We start from the raw sequence: 24,274 nt of genomic DNA, 5'->3' as shown, positions 1-24,274 counted from the left end.
TGATAATGTGATTGTGAGGAATGTGTTGACCGTGGTGATGACAGGGTGATACATTAACCCTAGAGAGCATGAATGCACCTGTGAAATATTAGACTGTGCTTTTTTACTAGGAGATCATTTAAGGAGTATTTAAGAGTGAGCTGTAAGATGGAAGGAGAGTGCAGTTAAAAGAGGCTATGAAGAGGTGAAGGATAGACATTTGGGGAAAAGCAGAGTGTGTTTGCAGAACAATTTATTACAGAACTTTGGAAGCTCACTCCTTTCTCATTAAGAACGGATCTCAATCCACATTTCCTGTGCAGGCAAGCCTCTATCAATGTAACTAATTAAATACACTGAAATTAGTAGACAAGGAGAGTGCTCCTAGTTTACATTAAAAATACATAGTTTAACATGTAATTAGTGATTTATACTTGAAAATGTGAAAGGGTAGGTTCCAGAAAGCTGATTTGATTGTGCTGACTGTACATTTCTAATTTGAGTTTGATTTTTAACGTGCCAAATGAAACAGAAAATGCAACATGCATGGAAGACATTACAATTGAAATTATTGTTCATTTGGTATTGTTTGCATTTCCTGACTTCTTGAAATGTTATCTTTAGTACTTAAAAATAAGTAATGATTCCAATTATATTTAAAGAAAGCTCTATATACCAGTGTTACTGTCTCTGAATGATCACTTTTCATTTTGGAGTTCCCTTGTGGTATGAAAGAAATAAGATGAGTTTTTTGATGTTGTTTCTATTTTTATTTATTTGGTACTGTGTAATGCAGCCTTATGGAAAACTTGGCAAACATTAAATTGGGTTGTAACAGATATAGGGGTCAGGAGGTTTTGTGGGGAAGATTCTACTCAGTCATGACACTTTGTGTCTGAGAAATGCTGAAATACATTGGTTGGTTTGCTTCAATATTATGTTGAAACTTGATGAGAATGTGTAATCTTATACAAAGGCTGATAAAAGGAATAAAGTATTGACTGTATAAAATAGGGAGTGTTTTATGCAGGCTTGTGAACAGATGCTAGTTGTCATGTTTTAGCCAGAAACTATGAAATTAATGATAAGGTTTCCTGGGAAGACACTTCTGTGAGCATTTGAGGAAAGCAGTTCTGAGCTTAAAATGTCCTCACAGTCAACTGGATGAGAACTGATTTGGCCTTCCACCAAGGAAAAGTAGACTCTTCACTGACAAGACCTGAAAGGAAAGGCAAGTGCTGAATAGAGTTTAATGTTGAAGCAAATAGCTGCAAGGAGCCCAGAGCTGAGTTCTGTGGTGTGACAAAAGATACCAGGAGACAGAAACAGTAGGACACCTGGATATGGAATACTTTATTTATTTAAATGATATATTGCATTTTCCTAATCTTTCTGTTAGAATCAGCCTTAGGAATTGACAAGGACCTGGAAAATGAATTAATATTTTGGAGGTCTCTCCAGCGTTATGCTGCCAGTGAAGTGGAGGAAATCAATACCAAGTATATTTAGGAGTACATTATGCTGAGTTATACTGACCTCGTTAAACATTCCACTGATAAATGGCTACAATACAATGGGTAATGGGACAAAGTTTGAATGCAAGGCTGCTGAAGCTTCCTTTCGCAGCAAAAGCATGAAGTTACTTCTTTAGAACAGAGCTGGGTGAAGCTTATGTGGAATTCTGAAGAGGGTTATCCAGAAGGTCAGTTGCTGTCAGATGAAGAAAATGGAATAAACTAATTGAAATCTGAGTGCACCAGGAACTTAGTAAATGTCAGGCTTCTCAAGCAGCCTTCAGAAATGTGCTAAAATGGCCCTGGTCATGCATCAGAATGCTGGAAGGGAAAGTCAGTGAAAGGCTTTCTGAGATTCATCTGACTTATGCTTCATACTGAAGAAATGTCCGGCTTCAAGTGATGCCGGAGGATGCTGGTCACTGCTGCCTGCAAGCTTTACAACTTTCTGCAGAAATGCAAGCTGCCTTGCAGTTCCAGAGAAACTGGAGCTGTCTAGCAGTTCCAGAGGGCAACATCCTATGGCTCAGAGAAATGTAGTGACTGTTTAAATGAGGGAAATGAGAGGTGTAAAGGACTGGTAACACTAAGAGATCTAAATTAAATGAAAATGGTTATTCAGGTTATTTGACTCTAGAATTTATTCACTTAAAGCTGTCCTAAGTGGATGGGGATGATTGTCAGAAATAGGACATGACTACTGATACTGGCATGTAGTGGTCCCAAGTAAAACATTCCAGAGGAATCTGGGCTTACAGTAGAAATACTGGTGGGTTAAAGTTCTAGAAAGAGGAAACTTCAGGGAAAATGTTTGATTCATTTTGAGTGAGTAAACTACAGTGCCAGAGGAAGATCTGTTAAATCTAGTGTCACTGCTGGCTTGTCTTACTCCAGTTAATTAGGCACATGCTGCTTTTGCATTAGCTTTCACAAAATTAGTGGTTTTCAGTAATTTTTTTTTAATTATTGTTTTAAGTGACACTTGAAGTTGAGACATCAGGAAAAGCCAGTTTGCTGGCCTGGAATAGTATTTACCCCAGCACAGCATGGAAGTGGTAATCCGTAAGCTAAGGGGTAGCCACAAATACTTGTGGGACAGTCAGCCTGCAGTGTCTTGTGTAATCTTACCGAGGGGAATTTAATCCCTTAGGGTAGGGAACTCAAAAGTTGTCTGTTTGCCATGAGATTTCTTGGTTTGTTAGGTCAGATTGACTTGACAAGGCTCTGTACTTCCTAGATTAATTATGATTTGAAAAACTTTGTAGCATGATGTTCTAATAATCTATCTGATTCAACCTATTTGAAAGGCACGTATGTGATAATAAAATGAACACTCTAAGGCTTGTTTCTTTAGGAAATGAGAATAAGAGTGTAAAATCTCCTAATGTCTGTGCATCTCCTAACAACCTTTAAATCCACTGGTTATTTTAAACCAAAGCTGATGAAGGAGAGCAGTCTTTAAGATGCATCTTAAAGATGATGTCTATGAGCTTATTGAAAATACAATCCATTTTGCCTAACTACCTGCCTACCAGTTCTCTTGTTGAGGAAAATGCAGTAGTGTCAGTTCAATTCTCATTAGTTGTTAGGTAGTCTGTAGGTGGCAGCGTGGTATGAACGGCCTGATTATTTCTGTCAGATTATTGTTTTTGTAGACACAGGAGATCCCAGTTGTTAGTTTTAAAGCTATAGGAATCAGTCTTCTAATCCTGCTGCTGATCTTTTAAATCAATTGCAATTGAGGCACTAGAATAAGAAACCATGAATGCGATTAATATTTGTAATGAAGCAATTGACACCTAGTAACCCATTCACTTCAATACTGCTTGCTAAAAATACTTAAAAACTTAAAGGTAAAAGTGAAAATCAATTTTGAATACATACATTTAGATACTGGTTTCTACATCAGAATAAACTCATTAGTATTGATTGATCTATTGCCTTCCAAGGAAGTAATCAAAAGGTAACATTGTTAAAGACAATGAACTACTTAGCGTGACACTAAGTGTCAAAAGGCCAGATCTTAACTTGGGAGTGGAGAATCACTTTTGTGGTTATGTTGGGACTGATAATATGAGAAAGGCAGGAGGGAATTGTTCCAAAAGGAAGTGAGGTTTTGCTGGATCTGTAAGTCAGAGGAGCCTGCAGCCAAGCTGATCCAGCAGCTTTGCTTTAATAGGATGTGCAGAAAGGATGGGGAGAGTCTGGTCTATTTCAGTATTGTGCAGTAAAGAAAAGTGAGATCAGCTGAACTAAAGCTTTTAACATATTCCTGACTTTTGTTAAGTTTTAAAAAATAAAAATGTTGTGATTTTTTTTCCCCAAATATTAGAATTAATAATATGGTTAATTCCTAATAATCACTGTTATCTGGCTTTACTGTTCTATTATTCACCATTATTCAGCTTGAATCAAACTTTAATGTTAAAATATGTATTGACCATCAACTAAAAGGTGATGGATACATAGGTAGCCAATATTAGAAGACAAGCAGTAATTGAAAAATGTACTTTCCTTGGTAGTGGTGCTTTCTGAAAATTTAGCTCTTGAATCCTGGAAATTTTTGACTCTGACAATTAGAGTAACTTGGGATCCCTCTATCAGTACTTGTTTGGTCCTCCTCGTAATAGAGATCACACTTGTCTTTTGCAGATGGTTCTGTTTGCTTACAGCTTGCCTCATGTTTTCTGTTAATCAGTTTGTGTTGGGGCTAGAAAATAAATAATGCCTTATTCATTAAAAACTGCAAGTGCCTTTTGACATATGCAAAGGAGCTGCTTCTGTGGACTATTACCAGCCTCTCATTTCTATGGTCAGACTTTCTTAGGCAGTAACCTTCTGGGGCAATGCATAAAACATAGAAATGAAGCTTTCCACATGCCTACATCTGTTTTCATAGCAGCTTACTCTGCAGTTCAGGATTGCTTGTCAGTCTCATGCTGTTGCTCCAAGCATCAAGATTTATGTGGCCAAAGAACTGGTCTGAGTAGGCACAATCTGTGCATTCTGCACAAGGGGTTGTAATAAAGTTAAGTTTCTTCTTTGCCTTTGTGATCTGCAGGTAGCACCAAGCCTGTCCAGGAGCAAGAGTCTGTGTCTAACGTGCTGTTGTATGTTGTATGAAGTTGTATGTTGGTGTAGATTTATGCCCAAGACTTCCATGATTTTTGCTTTACACCGTGAGAAGCTAATTTCCAAATGCAGCTGTGTTCCTAGAGCTTTACAAAATCTTTTTGTACAGGCTTGTCTTTGTGTTTTTTGTTTTTGTTTTTGTTTTTTTAAAATTTTTTTACTCATAATGACTGACTCTTAACCTGTTCAGTCGATGTCTCTCATAATTTCCTTGCTTACTCTTACTAGCTGCATGTCTGTAGGATTGCGGCTATCTGTGCTGGCTGTCAGCTAAAAATAAAAGGACAAAGATGTGTCCTATAATGTGACTTTAAAACGAAGCTTGAAATGAGCTATAAATTGGCACAGGACCAGGGGAGGATGGAACTTTGAGGTTTCTCATATTGCCAATTTGTAACCATGCAGTTTTGTTCCTTCTTGCTACTGAGATAAATAAAAATCAGAAGATGTAATTTATTTTTACTTTTGGTTTTTTCAGACAAGGGTTTGTAATATGGGGAATGGCAAAGCATGCTAAAGAACCATTTGGTGATTCTTGTCATCATTTGATATGGCAGAACTTGGAAGGTTTGATGTGACCTAGGTTTTAAGATCAAGGAGAAAAAAAAGCAGGTGCTATTAGTATTTAGTTGCAGGTATGGATGCTTGTTTTAATTTTACAACTGGATGCTTGTGTTTTTACAATGCCCCCATCTTAGTGGCCTGATCAGATGGGATTTTCATGCAGTAGAATGAATTGGCTTTAACTTGCTTCTACATTTGCTTCTAGTATTATAGGCTGTCTGATTTATAGGCACGCTGTAATAAATCAAAGAATGGACTGGGATTCAAGGAATTTTATTGCTGGCTTTTCCTATGCAGGTGAACTGACCTTTTGTGTATTAAAGGCTGAGACTGGAGAAGCAAGTGACAAAGATTGCTATAAAATAAAAGTGCATAGATAAATGAATGTTATTGTCAACTTCATTGTAGCATTTCCAGCTGGAATTATTCCAGAGATTATAATACAAAAAATTTAATTCTGTTTTAGAGCTGCTTCTCGTACCTTGTGGCACTTAATGGTCTAAACCCATTCTGTCCATCCTTTCTCTGTCCCTTTCCTATTCCTACCCTCTCTCTAAAAATTTCAGATTGAGGTGGCTCTTTTCCTGACCTTACAATTGTCAGGAGATGGACGTGTGGGGTTTTTGTTTGTTTTTTCTAACAATGTCATATTAGGCGCTTCTGTTTGTGCTTGTGTGTTTCAGGTTAGTTTATCTGGTGCTTCTTCCATCAGTAGCTTTTTTTTCCCTGAAGTGACCTCTGCAATGGCAGAGATTTATGACGTGTACCTTCTCTATGTGTCAGCGTTACTATGAAAGCTCACTTGCATCCCTGTCACAGGTAGAACAGAGTTTCTCAGAATGAGCCTTCAGTATTATTTTTATACATATGCTCTCTCATATGTGAGATGAAGAAAGTCACCTGGTTTTCTTTCAATTTGAGGGTCAAAATGGAGACTTGTCTAAAAGCAGATAATGATTTAATAATTGGAGGTTTACTTGGAAAGTATATCAACATTATGAACTTGAAAATATACAGTGAATTAATTCTTTTTGGTTACCTCATCTTAAAAGCTGTTTTCAATAAACAATAAAACAGTTTAGAAGTGATTTAATGAGAAAATCAGAGGAAAGCATAAAGCACCACTTTTCTAAGTGTAACTTCTGTTGTAAAGATAGATAAAATATGTAATATGTTTGGCCTGTTCTACTTCTTCCTGTTTGGAACTAGTAACAAATCATAAAAGGAAAAAAAAAAAAAAAAGGTTTTGTTTGGATTCTGTGGTTATTCTGTAAATGTGTGAATGTTGGCTAATACTTCATTGATAGATAGATAGCATATTGGTGGTGAGTGTGTTTGGGGTTTTTTCTTTTTTGGTGATGTTAGTATGACCAGTTTGATACAGGTTATGTGACTGGGCTCTTAGTGCTGTGTCATGACTTCACTGCCAGATGTTTTGGATGGCTAAATGAATGCTTCATGTGCAAGATGCATTATCTAGGAGACCTCCTTGCTTTCAGGCGTTACTGTGAAGATTTTAATGATGATATAAATGCCAAGAAAGCTCATTTGTTCTAGTATTCCACATAATTGCAGACATTTTGGCAGCATTCACTTAGCACTGCTTATGTATGTGCTACCGTTTCTGACTGAAGAGCTAAAATTAGGGGCCTTCTAGATTACCCAGTTTCAGAGGAGAAACTGGGGATTTCTAGGGAAATTGAGCAGCCTTAGTACAGCTAATGAGAAACATGTGCCAACCCTGAATTTCTTCAGCACAGAGGCAGATAGTTTCGTAATTCAGAGTTTTAAAATTCTTTCCATAAATACTCCATTTTGAGAATCCACTTGTTCTTAATCAGAACGAGACAGTGATTCAGACCTGGATTTCTTCTTGCTGTGGCTTCTGAACTCTTTCCTCATAGTTGAAGCTCTGGATGAAGAGTCATTGCCGCATTAAAACTCAACAGAAAAATCAACGTGCCTTTGTTTTAGAAGGAAGTGAGTGACTGTAAGTGCAGTCATAGTAAGAATTTCTGATCTTCCTGATCTAGTGAAGGGTAGTTAAGTCCACCATTTCAAGTTCTGATGTAGTTCAAAAGAATTGTGACACTTTTAGGTCTTCCTGGTAACTATATCCAGAAAGATCAACTCACAGTGGTGGCGTTTCCTCACAAAATGGATGGAGGATATTACGGTTCTAGGCAACAGCTAGCTGTGTGTTGAACGAACCATCCAAAACTGTAATTGCTCTTTAAAAAAACAGGAAGCAGTAGATCTTCACCTACATGAAGATTTGTGTTGTGTTTTTTACCTGGCAACTGCACTGTTGTTTGCTCACCTACCTCCAGTTCTGGTGGGATGGGAGAGAGAATCAGGAAAAAAGGTAGAACTTGTGGATTGAAATAAAAAACTAAGAAAAGGAAGTAAGATATTACTGTAATAATAAATATAAAAATACACACACACATATATATATATATATACAGGTCACTCCAAAAGTAATGCTTCCTATTTATTGACTTGGAAGCTGCAACAGATACAAAGAGCACAATATAACAGTATTTAAGAGACCAAATTCTCAGCTACAGAACACAAATTTTTAACACAGTCACCTCCACTGGATGTGTATTTTCACCAGCAATGAAGACAAACCTGCATGCCATGCTCATAGAAATAGGCACCATCAGAGCTGACCAACTGTTGCTGCGGCTACTGTTGAAATGCACCAGTGTGCTCACATACACTATTTGAGCTCAAAAACATTTCAGCAAACACTGATTAATGTCAACAAGTGCAATTTTCTTCTGCATGGGGGAATTCAGTGACACACCTTTGCTTCATCTGTACTTCCATGTCAGACGCCATTCTGTCAGAGTGCCCCTCTGCTGCCATCTGTCACATGGCAACAAAATGTAATGGAATATTGATGGAAAGGTTCAGCCTCTACTGCCATACTACCAACAGCTGCTTCTGATGTCATGCCTAACTGACTTAATATTGCTTCCAGATATTATTTGGTGTCCCTCCTCGCAGATTTGTTTTTCTCTCCCCTAATACTGGACTGTCCCAGCTGCTGTGTGCTCAGATGTTTTCCCATGAAATGTAATTTCCTACTTCTCATCCTTTCTACTGCATATAGCCATTTTTATATGTACAGCCTTTACTTACAAGTATGTCCAAGTTTGTGGTTTGCTATTTTATTATGTATAATTTCAAAAATTACCTTCAGGAACGTAACTCTCTTAAATATTTTTGTACTAGCAAATTTTGCAGTTTACTTCCGTACTTACAGAACTTACAAAAAAAAAAAACCCTTAAAACATATTAAAAACTTAGAAAAGTGAGGGATAATAGCTTGTTACAGAGGAATATGGGGCACTGTGTTTTGTTTTGTTTTTTCCCTTTGAGGAAAAATAGCTTGGTCAGTGAAAGGTTTGCCCTGGGCACGTGTAGTACGGTCAGTCATAATGTGTACCTGGTCCAAAAATGTTCAGAACAAATTTAAATTTGTTTAGCACTTATATTTTGTGAGCATTCTTCAAAATGCCTCTGGATCTTTGTGGAAATATATACAAGAAAAGCAAGTTTGCTTGGAAATCATGAGAGCCTCTAATCCAAACATTGATGCTAGTTCAGTGATGATAGTTCAGCACTATTTTTAGATCTAGAAAGTGCAAAATTTGGAGTAGAGTTGACATCTAGCAATGTGATAGACCATATACAGTGATATGATACTGCATATCAGGGTTTATTTCCAGTAGGAAGCCATAAACCTGGATAGCTGTACTCACCTCTTTCTCATGTGCTTGCAGTATACATAAAAAACAACAACAAAAGAACTTTCCATCTTGCCAGTTATTTTTCATGCAGGTCGTTTGGATATTTATGTCCAGTACTTCCTCATTGAGTTTGTGTAGTCACACGTTTTATGTGGCAATTTATCATTAATGATCTCCAGGAGTTATCATCATGTGGAAGTCTACTAGTCTCTATTCTTTGGTGAAACTGTAGTTATGAAATGCCAAAGAACTTGGCGGCTTTGAGCTTTTGCCCTTACTTTTTCTGTGATTATCTTGCAGTACTGTTACATACATCTTCCTCAAATGTTGCTATGCTGTATTTGAGAATTCTTTTTTGTTGTTGTTGCTTTTACTAAAAATAGAGTAGAATTGGGGTTCAATCAAGTAACTATATATTTTTTTTTCTGTTGTAAGATATATTTTTGATGGCTTCACATATTATTTATCATGTAAAGATAGATTTGTGAACTCATTATGCTCCTTATGTAGGCATGGTTCATTGGTAAATCCTTATCAGTCTGTTTAAAATTCTGGTGTCTGCCTTCCTCTGTGTTCTGGAGAATGATGGGTAAATTTACACACAGATGGGCCAACTAACAAAACTGAAACACTAACCAAACTTTTCTAACTTTACATGCATAAAACTGTGATGAATGTAAATATACTTCGTGACATAAAGATGTGAGAAAGTGGCTCTTCGTATAATGTAGGCTGTACTATACTTTTGTTTAAAAAAGAAAAAGCTTACAGGTGTTTACTTTCTGTGCAGTGGGGCTGCTTCTAGAGGCCATCTGACTAAAAGCCTACATCCTGCAATTCATAGTACTAGGGTATATCATAGACCATTGTTTACATGACTCCTTGTGTTTCATGACATGTATCCTCACATACAGATGTTTTTCATCACTGTCTGCTAATGCTGAATGCATGTTACAGTTCTCTATGCATTTTTGTGGCATTTTGTATGTTTAAACTGTATTCAATTTGAATGGGAATGATTACGTATTTTGACTGAAGGAAATGAAACTCATCCCTGGGATACTTCTTGGTTTGCCTTTTTTGCTTATACGGTGGCATTTTACTATTCTAGGAAAAGGCACGAACCTTTCACCAGCTAAACTTTTGCCTTGCATTCCCAGGTAAATAATGCAAGCAGGTGATAATATATGAAGTCACGTGAAGAATGACAAGATGATGGAAAATGCTGCCACAGTACAGGGTAGAGCTGGTTTGCAGAAGGAAAGCACCAAAACAGAATGGAAGTGATATTGCAGTAATTTCATGCCTCAACTCCTCTCTGGATAAAAAAGATTCTTTTACTGAGAACTTCAAAGATAAAAGGCACGGGGAGTCATATTCTTCAGCTCTTAAGTGACTTTAGCTCCATTAGTGATTGGTCAAATGAATGCATTAACTATTCTAAGTTACTTGAAAGAGCTTTTCAATCACATTTTCTAAATGAGTGATCAGACAAGGACAGGGAAGAAGTTTTGAAAAAGTATACGAAACCGTGACGCTTTGTTTTTTCTCTCTTCCCTGTATGTGGGAGTAGGCAACTAGTAAGAAGCAGCCCTAGCTGAAAAGCTTGATTTGGAAGCGAATATTCAGACTGGGTCCTGTTCAGAATGGGAAGGAAAATGGAAAACTTCTAAATGCTTTTTAGGCAAAAGTGATGGCTGATGACTGATTGTTTTCTTCAGCATTCATTTATGTTACAGGTGTAGTTAAAGCAAAAATCACTTTCCACTGGAGTAGCAGAAAGTTGAAATGAGCGCTCAGTTCTTTTCCAAGTTCCCACTATCCCCCATTATGCTTTCAGTCTTTTCTCCTAAGTCATCTTCTGAAAAACTGGTGTTGTGTGATATTTTTATTTCTGTGACAGGTTTTTAGTAGAAAATGGCTTTGTTGATGAGGAAAAGGGGGCAGGTGGTTGCATGATGGTAGATGGAAACAAAATAGAAGTCTAGTAGGAGCTGTTCCTGGTTTTGGACGAGAACTTCACACCTGCTATTCTTCCTCATATGTGCAAAATTATTTCTGAAGGGCTTTAATTTCATATGATGAAGGAATCCCTAAATGCTAAAGAAAGGTAAAAGGAGAAGTTCTAATGTAAAAACCTGAATGAACAAATAAATGCTTGTGTTTCTCATTGAAGTAATTCTCAAAATCCTTAAAACGGATGATTCTAGATCTGTCTCTTTAAATTCCTGGCTTAAAACAAGGAACTCTTATGTATTTTATAAATAAGGCTGTGTTGAGTGGTCCTTGTAAATTGTTCCTAGAATTCCTGGGGAATTTATTTTAAATGATGAGTCTTCTATTCTCTATGGATTGAAAATAAAACAAAGTGGTATGTGAACAAAGCAATAGCACAGAATCTGTGGGTTTGGGCCTAATGGCCTGCAATTCTTGTAAATACTAAGGCATTCCCAGTGTGAGCTACAATTTGAAAGTACAATCTGATTTAAGCAAATGCTGCAGCAGCGTGTATAGCTGGAAAGGTTGTGCTGTGCTGTGTTGTGTGATCAGAACTTGGTATTCTCTTGAATTTCAGTGTTTTTAAAGCTACTCAGTTGCCTTCATCAGCTCTCTACTCCTTTGGTGGCTGGTTCCTTCTACAGCAGCAAGAAAAGCATGATAGAGACTCAGTCCTTTTTGCTGGTGTAAGTCGTAATGAGTTTCTGTCTTTAGCCATTAAGACACTTTATTGTTGCAGTTCACATAATTTAATACAATTCTCTTATACTAAGCAATATACCGAGGTTCTTGTTTTTCTTGTCAGTTGCTATATAGGATCTGAGAAGAGATTGAGAAAGATGGGTTGAAGTATAACTGCTGTAATGCAGCAGCTAGCTGCAACAGTTATCTTATACCTGCTAAGCTTCTACGAGTAAGCTGGTCCTCTGGTTGGAAAGCAGGCAGGGAAGCACAACTGAATCCCACTCTGATTTCATTTATAGATGATGTAAATTTTGGAGGGAGGTGTTTAGGAAGTGAATGACTTGATGAGATGAAGTATTTTCGGAGTGAAAGTCTGATATGTAGTTCTGTGATGTGGAGAAAGAAAAGAAAAAGTAAAGAACAAACACACACAAATCAGTGTAAATAAATGCTTCATATACTCTCCACTTTGAACCTGTAGGGGTTCTATATGTACCTCTTAATGCATATGTGCCCACACCCTTCTTCCTGTAAGCCAAGGGACAAGCGTTCTGTTCTGTACCATTTTTTCCTCATTAGGTTTAAAAGCCTTTGTTTGAAAAGGAAGTGGAGAAAGTTGAATAGAAAACACCATGATTTTTGAATACAACCCCAGAGGGTATCGTTAATATATTACTTACTTCCTGGGAGGAGAGAACAAAGTGGACCAGATTATGTATGGGTAGGTCTGAGAAAATGATGTGGAAAGGTAGAGGGAAGCACTTGCTTGTAGAATGATATGACTGGGATATTGGATCATCTCATTTTGAACAAAATAGTTTTCATGCAGTTTTACACTTCCAGCATTTTCCTGCCTTTCTAACTGTTCTTAATACCTCTTGGCAAGAGTGAATTTTCTTATCAGAGGGAATGACTTTTAATGCTTGTCTTTTGTGAAAGTGGCTTGAGGTACTGCAAAAACACACAAGGCTCATTTGACTCAGCAGATGTATGGTGTGACCGGCTGACAAAAGCTTGACTATGAAGTCAATGTGAAAGGCTTACCATCAGCTTAAAAAGCATATAGCTGGGCAGAGGGAAAAGTGTTTCCAATTTTAAGTTTTAATTGAAGAACGATTTTTAATTTGATGGGTACAGAAAATTCACATGAAAGGAACTGATTTTATTTCCTTCTCCTAAACCTAAAGGAGCTGGGTTTAACACTGTTGAAGGATTTTCTGTGAGATGTTCACGCAGCTCTGGTGGTGACAGTATCTTGGCTTCAGTTCTGAATTTGGTTCTAAATTTAGGATTCCTCTTTGCCTCTCCCTTGGAAATGTAGTTGTTCCCTTCTCTGCTTGGTATCAATAACAGTCTGTCTCCCTTTTAGCATTATTTCTATACTTGATACTTGCACAGTGTATGAATCTCTTTATATCTTCTATGACTATCACCACGTTCCGGACATACATTATTTTTGTTCTCACAAAAGCAATTTACAATAGATGAACAGATGTTGACAGTTCCGGGCAGCCAGAGAAAGCAGTTGTATCACAACAGACTTAGTTCAGAATCAAAAAGATGTTGCTGTCTCCTACTAAATTTCCACAAATGCTTTATTTGAGTCATCCGTGTTTCCTATCTCATTTTTGGCAAGAAGTAAACAAAAATCAAGCAGAAACCTGTAAGGAGGTCATGCCTCAAGGACAGATGATTATTATTTTTTTTAATTTTCCTCTTCATCAGGTGTCTTGTTAACATGTTGCTACAGATGTTTATGTGGCTGCATCAGCAGTACTAGCAATCCTGTTGCGTGAAATGTCTTGTCTGCCATCAAAAATTATGAAGAGACAGCAGGCAATAAGACAATAGATCAGCCAGAGTGTCTACAGATGTTTTTAATCTGATTCTCTGTTATTTATACAGTGTCATAGGTATGCACGTTGTTTCTGCAGTTATATAAAACATGAGAGCTTCGTATCCCGAGGGGCTTACAACACACAAGGTTGTAAATTAAATCCTGCAAGATTTCTGGTCATGCTATCCAGTGCCCTTTGTGTTTAGCTTGCAGCAAGTATGATATGGAATATGCCCATTCTTCTTGGCTGTGTGTGTAAGGAGAAGAAACATGTTTAAACAATGTACAGTGAGAGGACTACAATGAATCTTTGGAGCCTTTAACACTGTTTTAAACCTATCTCAGGTCATCAAAGTGCTCTTATTTAGGCCTGAACCATGTTTTGCTTAACGAGAGGACTTTGAAACATCACAAACACATGTAGTCCCCAGTGAAGACAGTATCTGCATGTGTTGGTGGTTACTGCACTGTGTGCTGGAGGTAACAGTGTCTGCTTCATTCACTCAGCTCTGTAAGAGACCATTCCTTTTAATCACAATTAGTCCACAGAAGTATGAATCCAAAGTAACAGGCACTGAGAGGAGTTTGATACATTCTTTTTTGCAGTCACAACATTAGCATTGAGGAAGAATGTAGTTTTTTAAACTGACTCATTCGGCTCAAAATGATACGGATAATGTCTCATTTCAAAGTCATTATGGCACTGTATAGGCAAAACTCTTCTGCCTGAAAGCACTGAAGTATTTCTGCCTTAGCAAAATCTGTTTTTGTTTTCTACGTTGATCACGTTCCTTTTCTTTTTTTATTCTTGTGTATGACCCAAGCATGTGTATCCTACTGCATGTTTTTACAGATTGATTTTGGAGAATTCCAGTATGTGAACCGTGATATCTTTTGGCTTTGTGGAGTTTGTTGCTGAAGCAGAGCTTCGAAACATGCATAGCTTTTCAGTGTATACACGTCTTGTTGAGCAGAGCAGGATGAAATTAAAAACTGAAGAAGAGAGGTAACTAAACAGCTTCCATATTGATAAAATTAAATGACTATTTCAGAAGCATTTTGTAAGCCTGTTTCTAAAGTGGTTAAATTATAACAGAGTTTTTTTGTTGTTGTTTTGTTCTTTTGTTTTTTGCTACATTTTGCAGCTACTGTTCTGGAACATATCCTCCTGTTTTCCTTTTTTCATGTTAGTCATATCTGAGAAAACTTCAGGGCAGAAAGGGAAGCATTCCAGGAGGAAGAAGTCAGGAAGGTAGAGGCTAAGAAAAGAAGTTAAGCAGGGATTTTCCTTGCTATAAAACCTTTGGGCAGAAGCCAGGCGCATAAGAGCTAGGGAAGAGAAACTGCATAAGTTTTTTCTTTATGTTGCAGTCTGGGGGAGGGAAGATGAGTGGAACTGAAACAGGGCATGATCCAGGAAGGGAGCCTTTTATGACAGCTTTTTGAGAGAATGGAAGCTGGGAAACGATGGCCAAAAGAATATGCATGAAATATGTTTGTTTTACTTAGCTCAGGCAGCTTCTTAAAAATTTTTAACTGTGTTAATTAGCACTTGCAAAATGCTGCTCCAATATGCTGAATTCCTGTCTTTGTGTTCATTCATTTAGAATTAGCCAGTTGCAGGCTGCGATTGCCAAGTTTCTGGTCTTGACTAAGCACCAGAGATAGTAGGATCATATCCATTTAAAACTCTCTGCGTCTCCCTGTCTGAAACTCAGTGCACTTCCAGTTTTCACTTCCTCGTTTCACATTACAACAGGTGCAGTGAAAAGTGACGGGGATACTCAGATATGTGGAATGACTTCCATGGAAAAAGCAGCCAACTAACCTAGCCTCCTTGGGGCTGGGAAAAACCTGACTCTAAAGAGGATGTGACAGATTATAAAATCCTGGGTAGCTGAGGAAATGTGACTAAGGAACAAGGAACTACAGTTTCTTACAACACAAGGACTGAGAGAGCTTCAAATGTTATTGGGTGGTAGGGTGGAAATGTACAAGAAAGAAGATAGTTTTGGGAAACTTACTGCCGTGCCGTTGTAGGAATGCCTATACTTATATGTGGGCTCAGAAGAGCTGAGACAAATGACAGCCACTTAGAGCCTTCTAAACACAAAGCCATCTTCTGTGGCTCAGGGATGTGCTGGTGAAGTATCACTTCACACTGCTCTTGTGCTTCTTATCTGTGTCTGCTGCTGTTGTCAGAGTAAGTCTGTCTCAGTGTAGCCATTCGTATGGCACAGCATGTCTTAGACAGTAAGTGATGAAATCATCACTTTGGGACAGCATAACTTTGCTTTTGGAATCACTGAAAGTGAGTAAATACTTTAAATGCTCTTTGGATTCTGTTGAATAGTGAGGTCTTTTTGTGTCTTTTCCTGCTTGTAAGTGGTGAGGAAGTAATTACTAAAATCAATGTCTATTCAGACAAAATAGCATTTCTGCGAAGGATGCGCGTGAAAATCTGCTGCATGGTACCCACCTTTGATTTGATGTTTAAGTTTCATTATGTATCCAAATGTAAAGATGCCAGCAGAAATTCAAACAAGCTGATGTCAAACTTCAGCTATTGCTTCAACACAGCCAATACATATTTTACTGATAACATGTGTAGTTCTAATACTGGCAGGCTGAAGTCTAACCGTAGTCACAGGAAAAGCTGTAGTCTTTTTGTTCTGGGATCTTCCTTAAAGCTGAGATTTTGTTGCTCAAGATAAGAGCAGACATAGATATTGTGATGTTAGTTTCTTCAGAAAGTTCAACTTATAGCTTTTCTTTTTAAAAATCTTATTCTTTGGCTTGGCACCTATGATTTATTTATTATTATTATTTTTTAAATTTATTGTTATTTTTTTAGCTCAGAATAGAGCCACTGACTATATTTCCACATCTGGATATGATTTTTGACTGTGCCCATGATTATATTCTGCTTGGATAAATTATTCTGCATGTGAATTGTGATTATATAATCTTACCTTTGCCACTCCATTTCAGGGTCTACATTTCTGTTTAGACTTTGTGGAGTGAGAGAGATTCCTGCAGAAAGTTGTACTGTGAATCACCTCTGACAAGAGATTCTTTGGTGTAAGGCCAGGCATGAATATAACCAGGAGAAAAGAAAACATGGTTGAAGGGATCTTGATCTGTTGTTTTTCTCACCACACCTCTGGCACACAGAAATAATTCTGTTAGCCAGAAGAAGACTGTACAGTGGCAATAGGCAGTACTGTGGTTAAGTCCCCTGCCATCTGATAAGATGTGAGCTCCATCTGAAGCTTCTCTTGTGATGGGATTATTTGTAATGTGCCTTTTACCTGTGGCCTCCCTGGCATTCAGTAACAGACAAGTTTGACTGGACTGAAATTGCCGAGGAAGTTATTTGGACTTTCACAATATGTCTATGTATACTTCTGTTGCAATACCACAAGATAATCCTCCCAACTGGTAGGCATTTGTGTGATATTTGCAGTTAATGAAAATCTTATTATGTAACTAAAATACACAGTGCTGTACCAGACTGCATTTCTGCATTGAAGTTCTGCTAACACAAATACATAGAGCTCAGACTTGGGAGTCTATTCAAGATAGGGATTTCTTCATTTTCTTAAAAGGAGGAGAGGAGGAAAACATTCTGAACCACTTCTTATTTGACACAGTAATCTTAAATTATCAGGACCTTAACTTAGAAACTTGCAAGTTGGGAAGTGAGGTGATAAAATACAAAAGACATGAACAACAGCATTTGAAGAGCTGGGCAATCAGGATGGTGCCACTTGAACCAAGTTCACGCTGTATAAATATTTGCAAATTTGTTTCCACTTCTGAAACTGTGAGGAAAGCCTTGACTAGAAGACAAAGATAAGGACAAACGTAGCTTCAAAAGGCTCCTGCCATGGGAAGGCTTGGTATCAGCAGACTAAAGTAGATGTTTTAGTTGTGTTTTGGGACAGGGCGTTCTATCCTGCGATAGTGTGCTTTAGTGCTTTGCAAGATTACTTGTGAAGTGTTGTGATAATCTAGGCTGGTGTTTTGGTTCCAGGCTGGTGCAACCTCCACATGAGACTGAAGGATTCAAAATAAGTAGCTCCTGTAGATCTGTTGGTTTTGTTTGTTTTTGTTTTTCTTTAAGGAAAACATTTTGCATCTTTTGCAGTCTGAATTCTTGCAAATGCAAGGCTCATGAAATGTGCATGCAGTGCAGAATATTCAAATCTATTATCTTAATGCACATGCCAGTAGCAGCTGTGGGAATTTCAGGTATTCATCGGAAGAAGAACATGTTGTTTATTTGGCTGTCTTTAAATGTCAAATTAATGGGGGGGAGGGGAAGTGGGGAGGAAGAAATTCAAAAAGCATGTAAATCTATAACGTGGAACAGTTGTGGTGAGTCAGATCTGTGTGTTCTAATAGTGGTCATTGGTAGATCTTGGGAATGTGTTATAATCTCCAGTTTTTGAGGTTGTGGAAAGACAGAACAAAAGGGAATGATCAATGAGAGAGATAATCTGTGAAATACATATCATTCTGTGTACTTGTCATGGCAGTAGGGTATAACCTTCTGTGAGTTCTTCATTTAACAGAAGTTGAGGCAGGAATGGAATCTGGGCTTGTGGCAGATCTGCTTATGTTTCTTCCTTCCCTCTATTTTCCAAAGACTTCACAGTCACTTCTGGGTAGTAGATGCAGCTGCACAGCCATTATTGGATGGCAATTTTCATAACCATTTTGTTACTTAGAAAAGATGAATTTTATTTAGATGTCAGAAATCCTTATGACAAGTCATTCAGGCTACTTATTGAGATAACTGTGTCTCTTTGTTTCTTCATAAAAACTTTGTTATTGGTTGTTGCATCTCCTAGCACAGAGAGGGTTGCAAAACTGAACATGTTAAAGTTAAAAAGTGGCCAACTGACCTTAAAACGTAATCACTGTTTGTGCTCTTTTGACAAATTTTGATAAATTATGCCATAAACTTTGCTGATTGCCTACAGGTACATTTAGGGTATACAGTAGATTAATGTTCCCTTCTTGTAAAATCTGATAAGGCAGCTTTAATTCATGCCCAAGCTTTAAGATAAACTTCCTCCAAAATACACAGAAACAAAAAAACCTCTAAGAGCAGGTAAGCCTCAGCACAAAAAGTTATAGAGCAATCAGCACTGAAATAGATCAGTTTTAATAGAATCTTACATAAGGGAATAAAAAAACAAAAACAAACAACAGATTTCTTATGATGTACAAGGGCTGCTCTGAAAGTAATGCTTCCTAATATATGATATTGGCTCACAACATTGGAGATGAGTGTTGGTGATATGGCTGTAGAGGCTGAACCTTCCCACCAGTATTCCACTGTGTTTTGTTGCCGTGTGACAGGTGGCAGTAGAGGGGCAGTCTGATAAAATGGCATCTGATGTGGAAGTGTTTGTATGGAGCAAAGGTGCGTCATTGGATTCCTCCATGCAGGAAAAAAGGAAAACAAGGCACCCATTCACATTCACTGATGTTTTCTGAATGCAAGTGGAAACCAAACAGTGGATGTGAGCACAGTGAGGAGTGCATCATGTGTTTCAGCACTGGTGTAACAGTGGGTCACCTCCACTGGTGCAGATTTTTATGAGTGCAGCATGCAGATTCTTGTACCTTACTAGCAAAAATGCATAGCTAGTGGTGGTGACTATGTTGGAAAATAGTGTTTTGTAGCCAATGACTTGCCCTCTCAAATAGCATTGTTGTGCTATTTGTATCTTTTGTAGTACACATCTTTGCTTCATACACACTTCCGTGTCAGATAACATTTTGTCAGACTGCCCCTCTGCTGCCATATGTCACAGGACAACAACATATAAAAGAATATTGGCAGGCAGGTTCAGTCTTTACTGCTGTACCACCACCAACCACCTCTGATGTAGTGGGCTAACATTGAAAGTACATATAGATAGTAGGCATAACTTTTGGGGCAGCTGTCATATATCTGAGAAAATAATCACAGAATCATAGAACAGCTCGGTTGGAAAAGACCTTTAAAGATCATGGAGTCCAACCACAACCTAACCATACTGCCTCAACTCTAACAACCCTCTGCTAAATCATGTCCCTGAGCACCACATCCAAATGGTTTTTAAACACATCCAGAGATGGTGACTCAACCACCTCCCTGGGAAGCCTCTTCCCCCTTTTAGTCTGAAAGCTGCAGAAGAAACATTAGTTCAATTCATGCTGTTAATTAACACTCACATTTTTGTTTGTTAGAAACTTATCTGTTTCAAAATGGCATTAATCTTTCACTGAAATTTTACTTCAGCGAGTCTTTTAAGAACAAGAAAGAGAAAATAGAAAATCTTCTTTTTTAATTACAAAGTATCTGAAAGAGGAACAATTATGTCATATAAAAAAAAAAAAACAAAAAACAAACAAAAAAAAAGCCTTCAATCTCAATAATATGAGTAACTGAATGGAGGCATTCTTAACATTGCTGAAGTTAATTGTCATTTAAGTGCTTAATGTTAGCCAATTCCAATTCCTCCATCAAGCAGAAAGGAAATACACAGTTTTGTGTGGGAAGAGAGTATATCAAAGCAGCCTAATTTATGTTGCAGTAGAAACTAGATGTTGATTATGTCAGTCAATGCTAATGTTTCTACTTCTGAAAACTGACTACAGGCAAAAAATGATAGTGCAGAACCTTACTCACAATCCTCTTTCCCTTTGTTCTCCCTTCATTTGTTGGAAGGGATGCTGTGCTGCTGACATATACTAAATTTCATTCAACATTTGTAAGCAGTGATTTGTGTTAGATGAATTTGGAACTTTGAGCTTTGTACTAATTAAGAATCTGTCTTTTTGGGTCAAAGACTCATCTTCTTTCTCTGAGTACTGGAGCTGGGTTGAAAATCAGAGAATTTGGCTAGGTGAAGGTTTTTATGAAGGAAATTCTCCTACTCTGGTTGTTTTGTTTAGGGAGCAGAGAAAGAGTTTGTTTGTGGTGAAGCTGCTTTTGTATTTTATTGCCAGCAAGATATGGTATGTAGATGAACCTTCAAACATAATTGTGGCTCTGAATAAATAGTCCAAGAAAGGTCTGCTTATCTAATAACAGCACAACACTCTTAGTTTTGTGGGTGTTTGGCTGATTAATACTAGAAGTGTTTGTATGCCTTTAATGGTCAGTGTGACTGGGTCCGTAACCTTCATTGCAGTCAACAGGAACTCCTTGGTTTGACCTGGAAAAGAAATTACTTTCATGGACTTATGAAGCTGTATAACTCTTTCAGTAATTTGTTTTCAAACTGTCTCACCTACTTCTATTTGTGTATTTTTCCATTTCAGAGGCAAAGCAAACACAGAAATCTAATCAAGATGCTGGATGAGTTAAGAAACCCAGCAGACTATGCTGTATGGTGTTCGTGTACATCTAACTCTTATTGACACAACCTGTGAGGGGAAAAGAGTAAACTAACCGAAGGAAGAATCCAGACACACAGATAAAGAATCTTTACTTATAATAGCTTTATACACAAACACTCATAGATCTTACACATGTCTTTAAATACAGTTTACATATCCTGTCAGGACTCATACATACCTTTTAAAACTATCTGATCAGGACTCTGGTAAAGCCCGTGTTTCTCAGTGTATTTGTTAAGGGCTTTTCATTGCTACCAGAAACCACTGCTCTGATAACAGCAACTATAAATAGTGAGAAGAACACCTGCAGATAGGGCTATATTCATTCATTTTTCCCGTGCTGACTTTGATGCCTGATTCACAGAATGTACTTTTGATGCTAGTTCTTCAAGAGCTAGCATTATCAGGATTAGATATTATAATAAATAGACCTGTCTTCAACTTTCCCAATTGTGTCTCTTGGTGATGCAGAGCTACAAATGAACTGGTCTGATATTGTTGTCCATATGTGTGGTTTGTCTATGTCTGTTTGTGGCTTATTGGTAGTATGTCATGTATAGGGAGCATACCTGTGAAATGCTCCTTATAATTGCTGAACAGTAGCGTTAACTTCTTTCTCTGGCCATTGTCACTGCTTCTCTGTCAGGTCTTCATTCCTTTCAACTTCAAAAGCAGATTTTCCAGCTTTTCTTCGGTGGTGAGTGTCTTCAAGGGGCAGTTTAATTAGATGAGGTTTGTAGTGATAACAGGCCAAACTTTGGCTGAGGTACAAGCTATCATTCCTTTCCCAGCGAAGAAATGGCTTACTCTTAATGATTACAGATACTTAAAAAGCCTAAAATGCGTACAGAAAAACAGATCAACTACTTTAATACTTAACTCTGTCTTGGAGTGCAGTCCAATTTCTAATCTGTTTTGGTAGAATTGTCATTTTTATTAGATATCAAAAACTTATAATAAAATATAAAAGCAGCTGATTGTAGGTAACCAAGTGTTTGGCCAGTAGTATCCTTACCCCACACTCTTCACACTTTACAAGCTGATTTTCATTTAGTTGTTGAACTTTGACATGGTGAATATCTTTAAAGAAAGAATCCCTGTAACTTCAGAGTTTTGCTCATACTTATATTGTACAAAGCAGGAAAGGCTTTCTTGCAGATCCTCATGCAGCTGTTTTACAGGCATGTACCAACTATTTCCACTATATGTAGAGCTGAGCGAATTTTTAATTACAATTGTTATTAACCAAAACTTGGGGACAATGGAACCATTTCATATATTTTTGTCTAGTACATTGAGATATTTCAATGAACAGAGAAACTTGAAAAATACCTCATGATGCTTGTTTCACAGTCAAAACAAGTGTTTGTGGATATGAAGAGAAATTTTTAATTGTGAAAGATTAGCTTTTACACAGCTTCATTTGCCCTCTATCCTGTTGCATCTTCTTCAGCTTCGTATTCTGATTCCCACAGTACAAAGTTACTATTTCTCTTACAGAGTCAAAAGTAACTACCTCTGTTGGTTTACTTCTGGTCTCTTTTATTAAATAAGCCTCTGCTGCTTTGATATCTGAAATAAATCAGCCAACTACCAAGACTGGTCTGGCAAAGCTCTTTAAAGTGGATCTACTCACTGGAGGGTCTGCTTATACCCTAATAAAGAGTGCTTCCTTACAGCCATCATCTTTCATTGCCCTTCCTTAGGCAGGAGTGGAATGTCTTGCTCAGCATATGCATGCATCTGAGCACTGTCTTAGTTTGTTGCCATTATGTCCCTGGACTTGCCATTAACTTTGATACCCATCAGAAGCAATATCAACAGACCTGACTAGTTCTTGTGTGCTTCTATCTTCTGCACAGATGAGCTGCTTTTGAGGAAGAAGTTCTTTAGCTTCCAACCTTGCTGTGCTTTGCATAGGGCAATCTCTATGCTGGGCTTAGACTGTGGTGGTTTGCTTGTTTGTTTTTTGGAGTAGTGAGGCTTTTGGTTTGCTATGCTATGGAAAGCCAGCATGGATGGTTGGGACCTACATCTCTGCTCTTCAGGAAAAGAACAACAACATTTGTTTGTAACTATTGTTTCTTAAGTTTTTTATGTTCAGGCGCACAGCACTATTGCAGTCTGTCACATCTTAGCTCCTCTTGAGTTTAGCGTCTGAAGGAGTGTAAGGAATATAGTTGATCAGAAATCTACTCTTCCAAGTAGTTAATCCTGAAAATGAATTAAAGAACCAAATTAAATCCTCTGTATTTCTGAATGAGAGAGAGACCATGAAAGGATTTAATGGCTTAAGTGTTCCATTAGATTAACTTGGATTTTTGATTGTACTTAGGTAACCAAACCTTCCAGTATACACTCTGAAATAATTTTCTACAGGCTTCGGTACAGTAAAAGGCTGTAACTTGAAGAGGTCTGCACCCTTTGTTTCTTCCATCTCTGAACCATGCTACCATATACGCTTCTACTACCATTGTTACTTCCCTGCTCCCTTCCATGTGATATGTTTAGTTGCAATATTTCAAGTGGCCAAAGGCTGAGTAAGTTCCAGTAATTCCAGTGGCAGAGTGATCTTAGTTTGCCATCACAACAATTTGGCTGACTGGGGGTATAAATATTTTGGCTATACCACAATGTTTATGAAGTTTATCTTCCTTCACATGCTTTAAAATGTGCTCTAATCTGATGATTAGTTGAGCAGGTGGGCTCCTGTGGTTGTGGTGGTGGTTGTTAGAGACACAAAGAATGATGAGATATGAAGGAAGAGATTTTTTTTGTGTGCTTTGTCCCTAAAGTAATTATCTATAGGTTTCTATAGCTTTAGCCAGTTGTTTGATTCCAGGTCTTCGGCTCTGTGTTTTGGAAGCACAGTTCTATATCTCAAGCATGCGGTAAAGCTAATCTGTTTTCCAGTTCTGGTGTATGGAAAGGAGATGAGTGACAGTGACTTATTCTCTGTGACAGATCTATGCATAAGTTCTACTATGCTAGTTCATGTATAGGGCTATTCAAAGGTGCATTTTGCCTTCTTTTTAAAAACCAACATGATTTCCCAAAGAATCAGGCTGTTTTGTTTATTTGTGCCCTAGAGTGCTTGTATTTGCTTACGAAGGATCAATGTACATGTTCTCTTTCCTGACAGACGAGGAAGGTTCTCCCCAAAGAGGCAAACAGCTGAGTTAAAAGATTGTAGCTGACATGGGAGATGATGTGACAGTACTGTGGCTGCTGATGACAGGTTTATGCTGCAGTTCTTGCTGCACTAAAGGATTTTTTGCTGAAGGTAGGGGTATAGCACAGGCAGCGAGAACTAGAGGGCTGCTCGTTCTGTTTGCTGGCTTTGCTTTTAATACCACTTGGCATAGCTTGTAAGGAGGTCTTTTCTGTAACCCAAAGTTTGTCAC

The 24,274-nt window shown here is 37.8% G+C and overlaps 1 long non-coding RNA gene across 1 annotated transcript in view; it reads left to right on the top strand.

Moving 5' to 3' along the window:
• Window positions 1-11,315, top strand: part of LOC140252064 (uncharacterized) — a 28,441-nt gene extending 17,126 nt beyond the window's left edge. Inside the window, exon 5 of the long non-coding RNA XR_011903524.1 lies at window positions 10,111-11,315. This is a non-coding gene — a long non-coding RNA (uncharacterized lncRNA). The remainder of the gene's footprint in view (window positions 1-10,110) is intronic.
• Window positions 11,316-24,274: the final 12,959 nt, after the last annotated feature.

The sequence above is a fragment of the Excalfactoria chinensis genome, chromosome 4 (genome assembly GCF_039878825.1).
Source record: "Excalfactoria chinensis isolate bCotChi1 chromosome 4, bCotChi1.hap2, whole genome shotgun sequence".
In the NCBI taxonomy this organism is placed as follows: domain Eukaryota; kingdom Metazoa; phylum Chordata; class Aves; order Galliformes; family Phasianidae; genus Excalfactoria; species Excalfactoria chinensis.
Note: the sequence above shows the minus strand (reverse complement) of the source record. Positions and strands in the feature narration are given on the sequence as shown.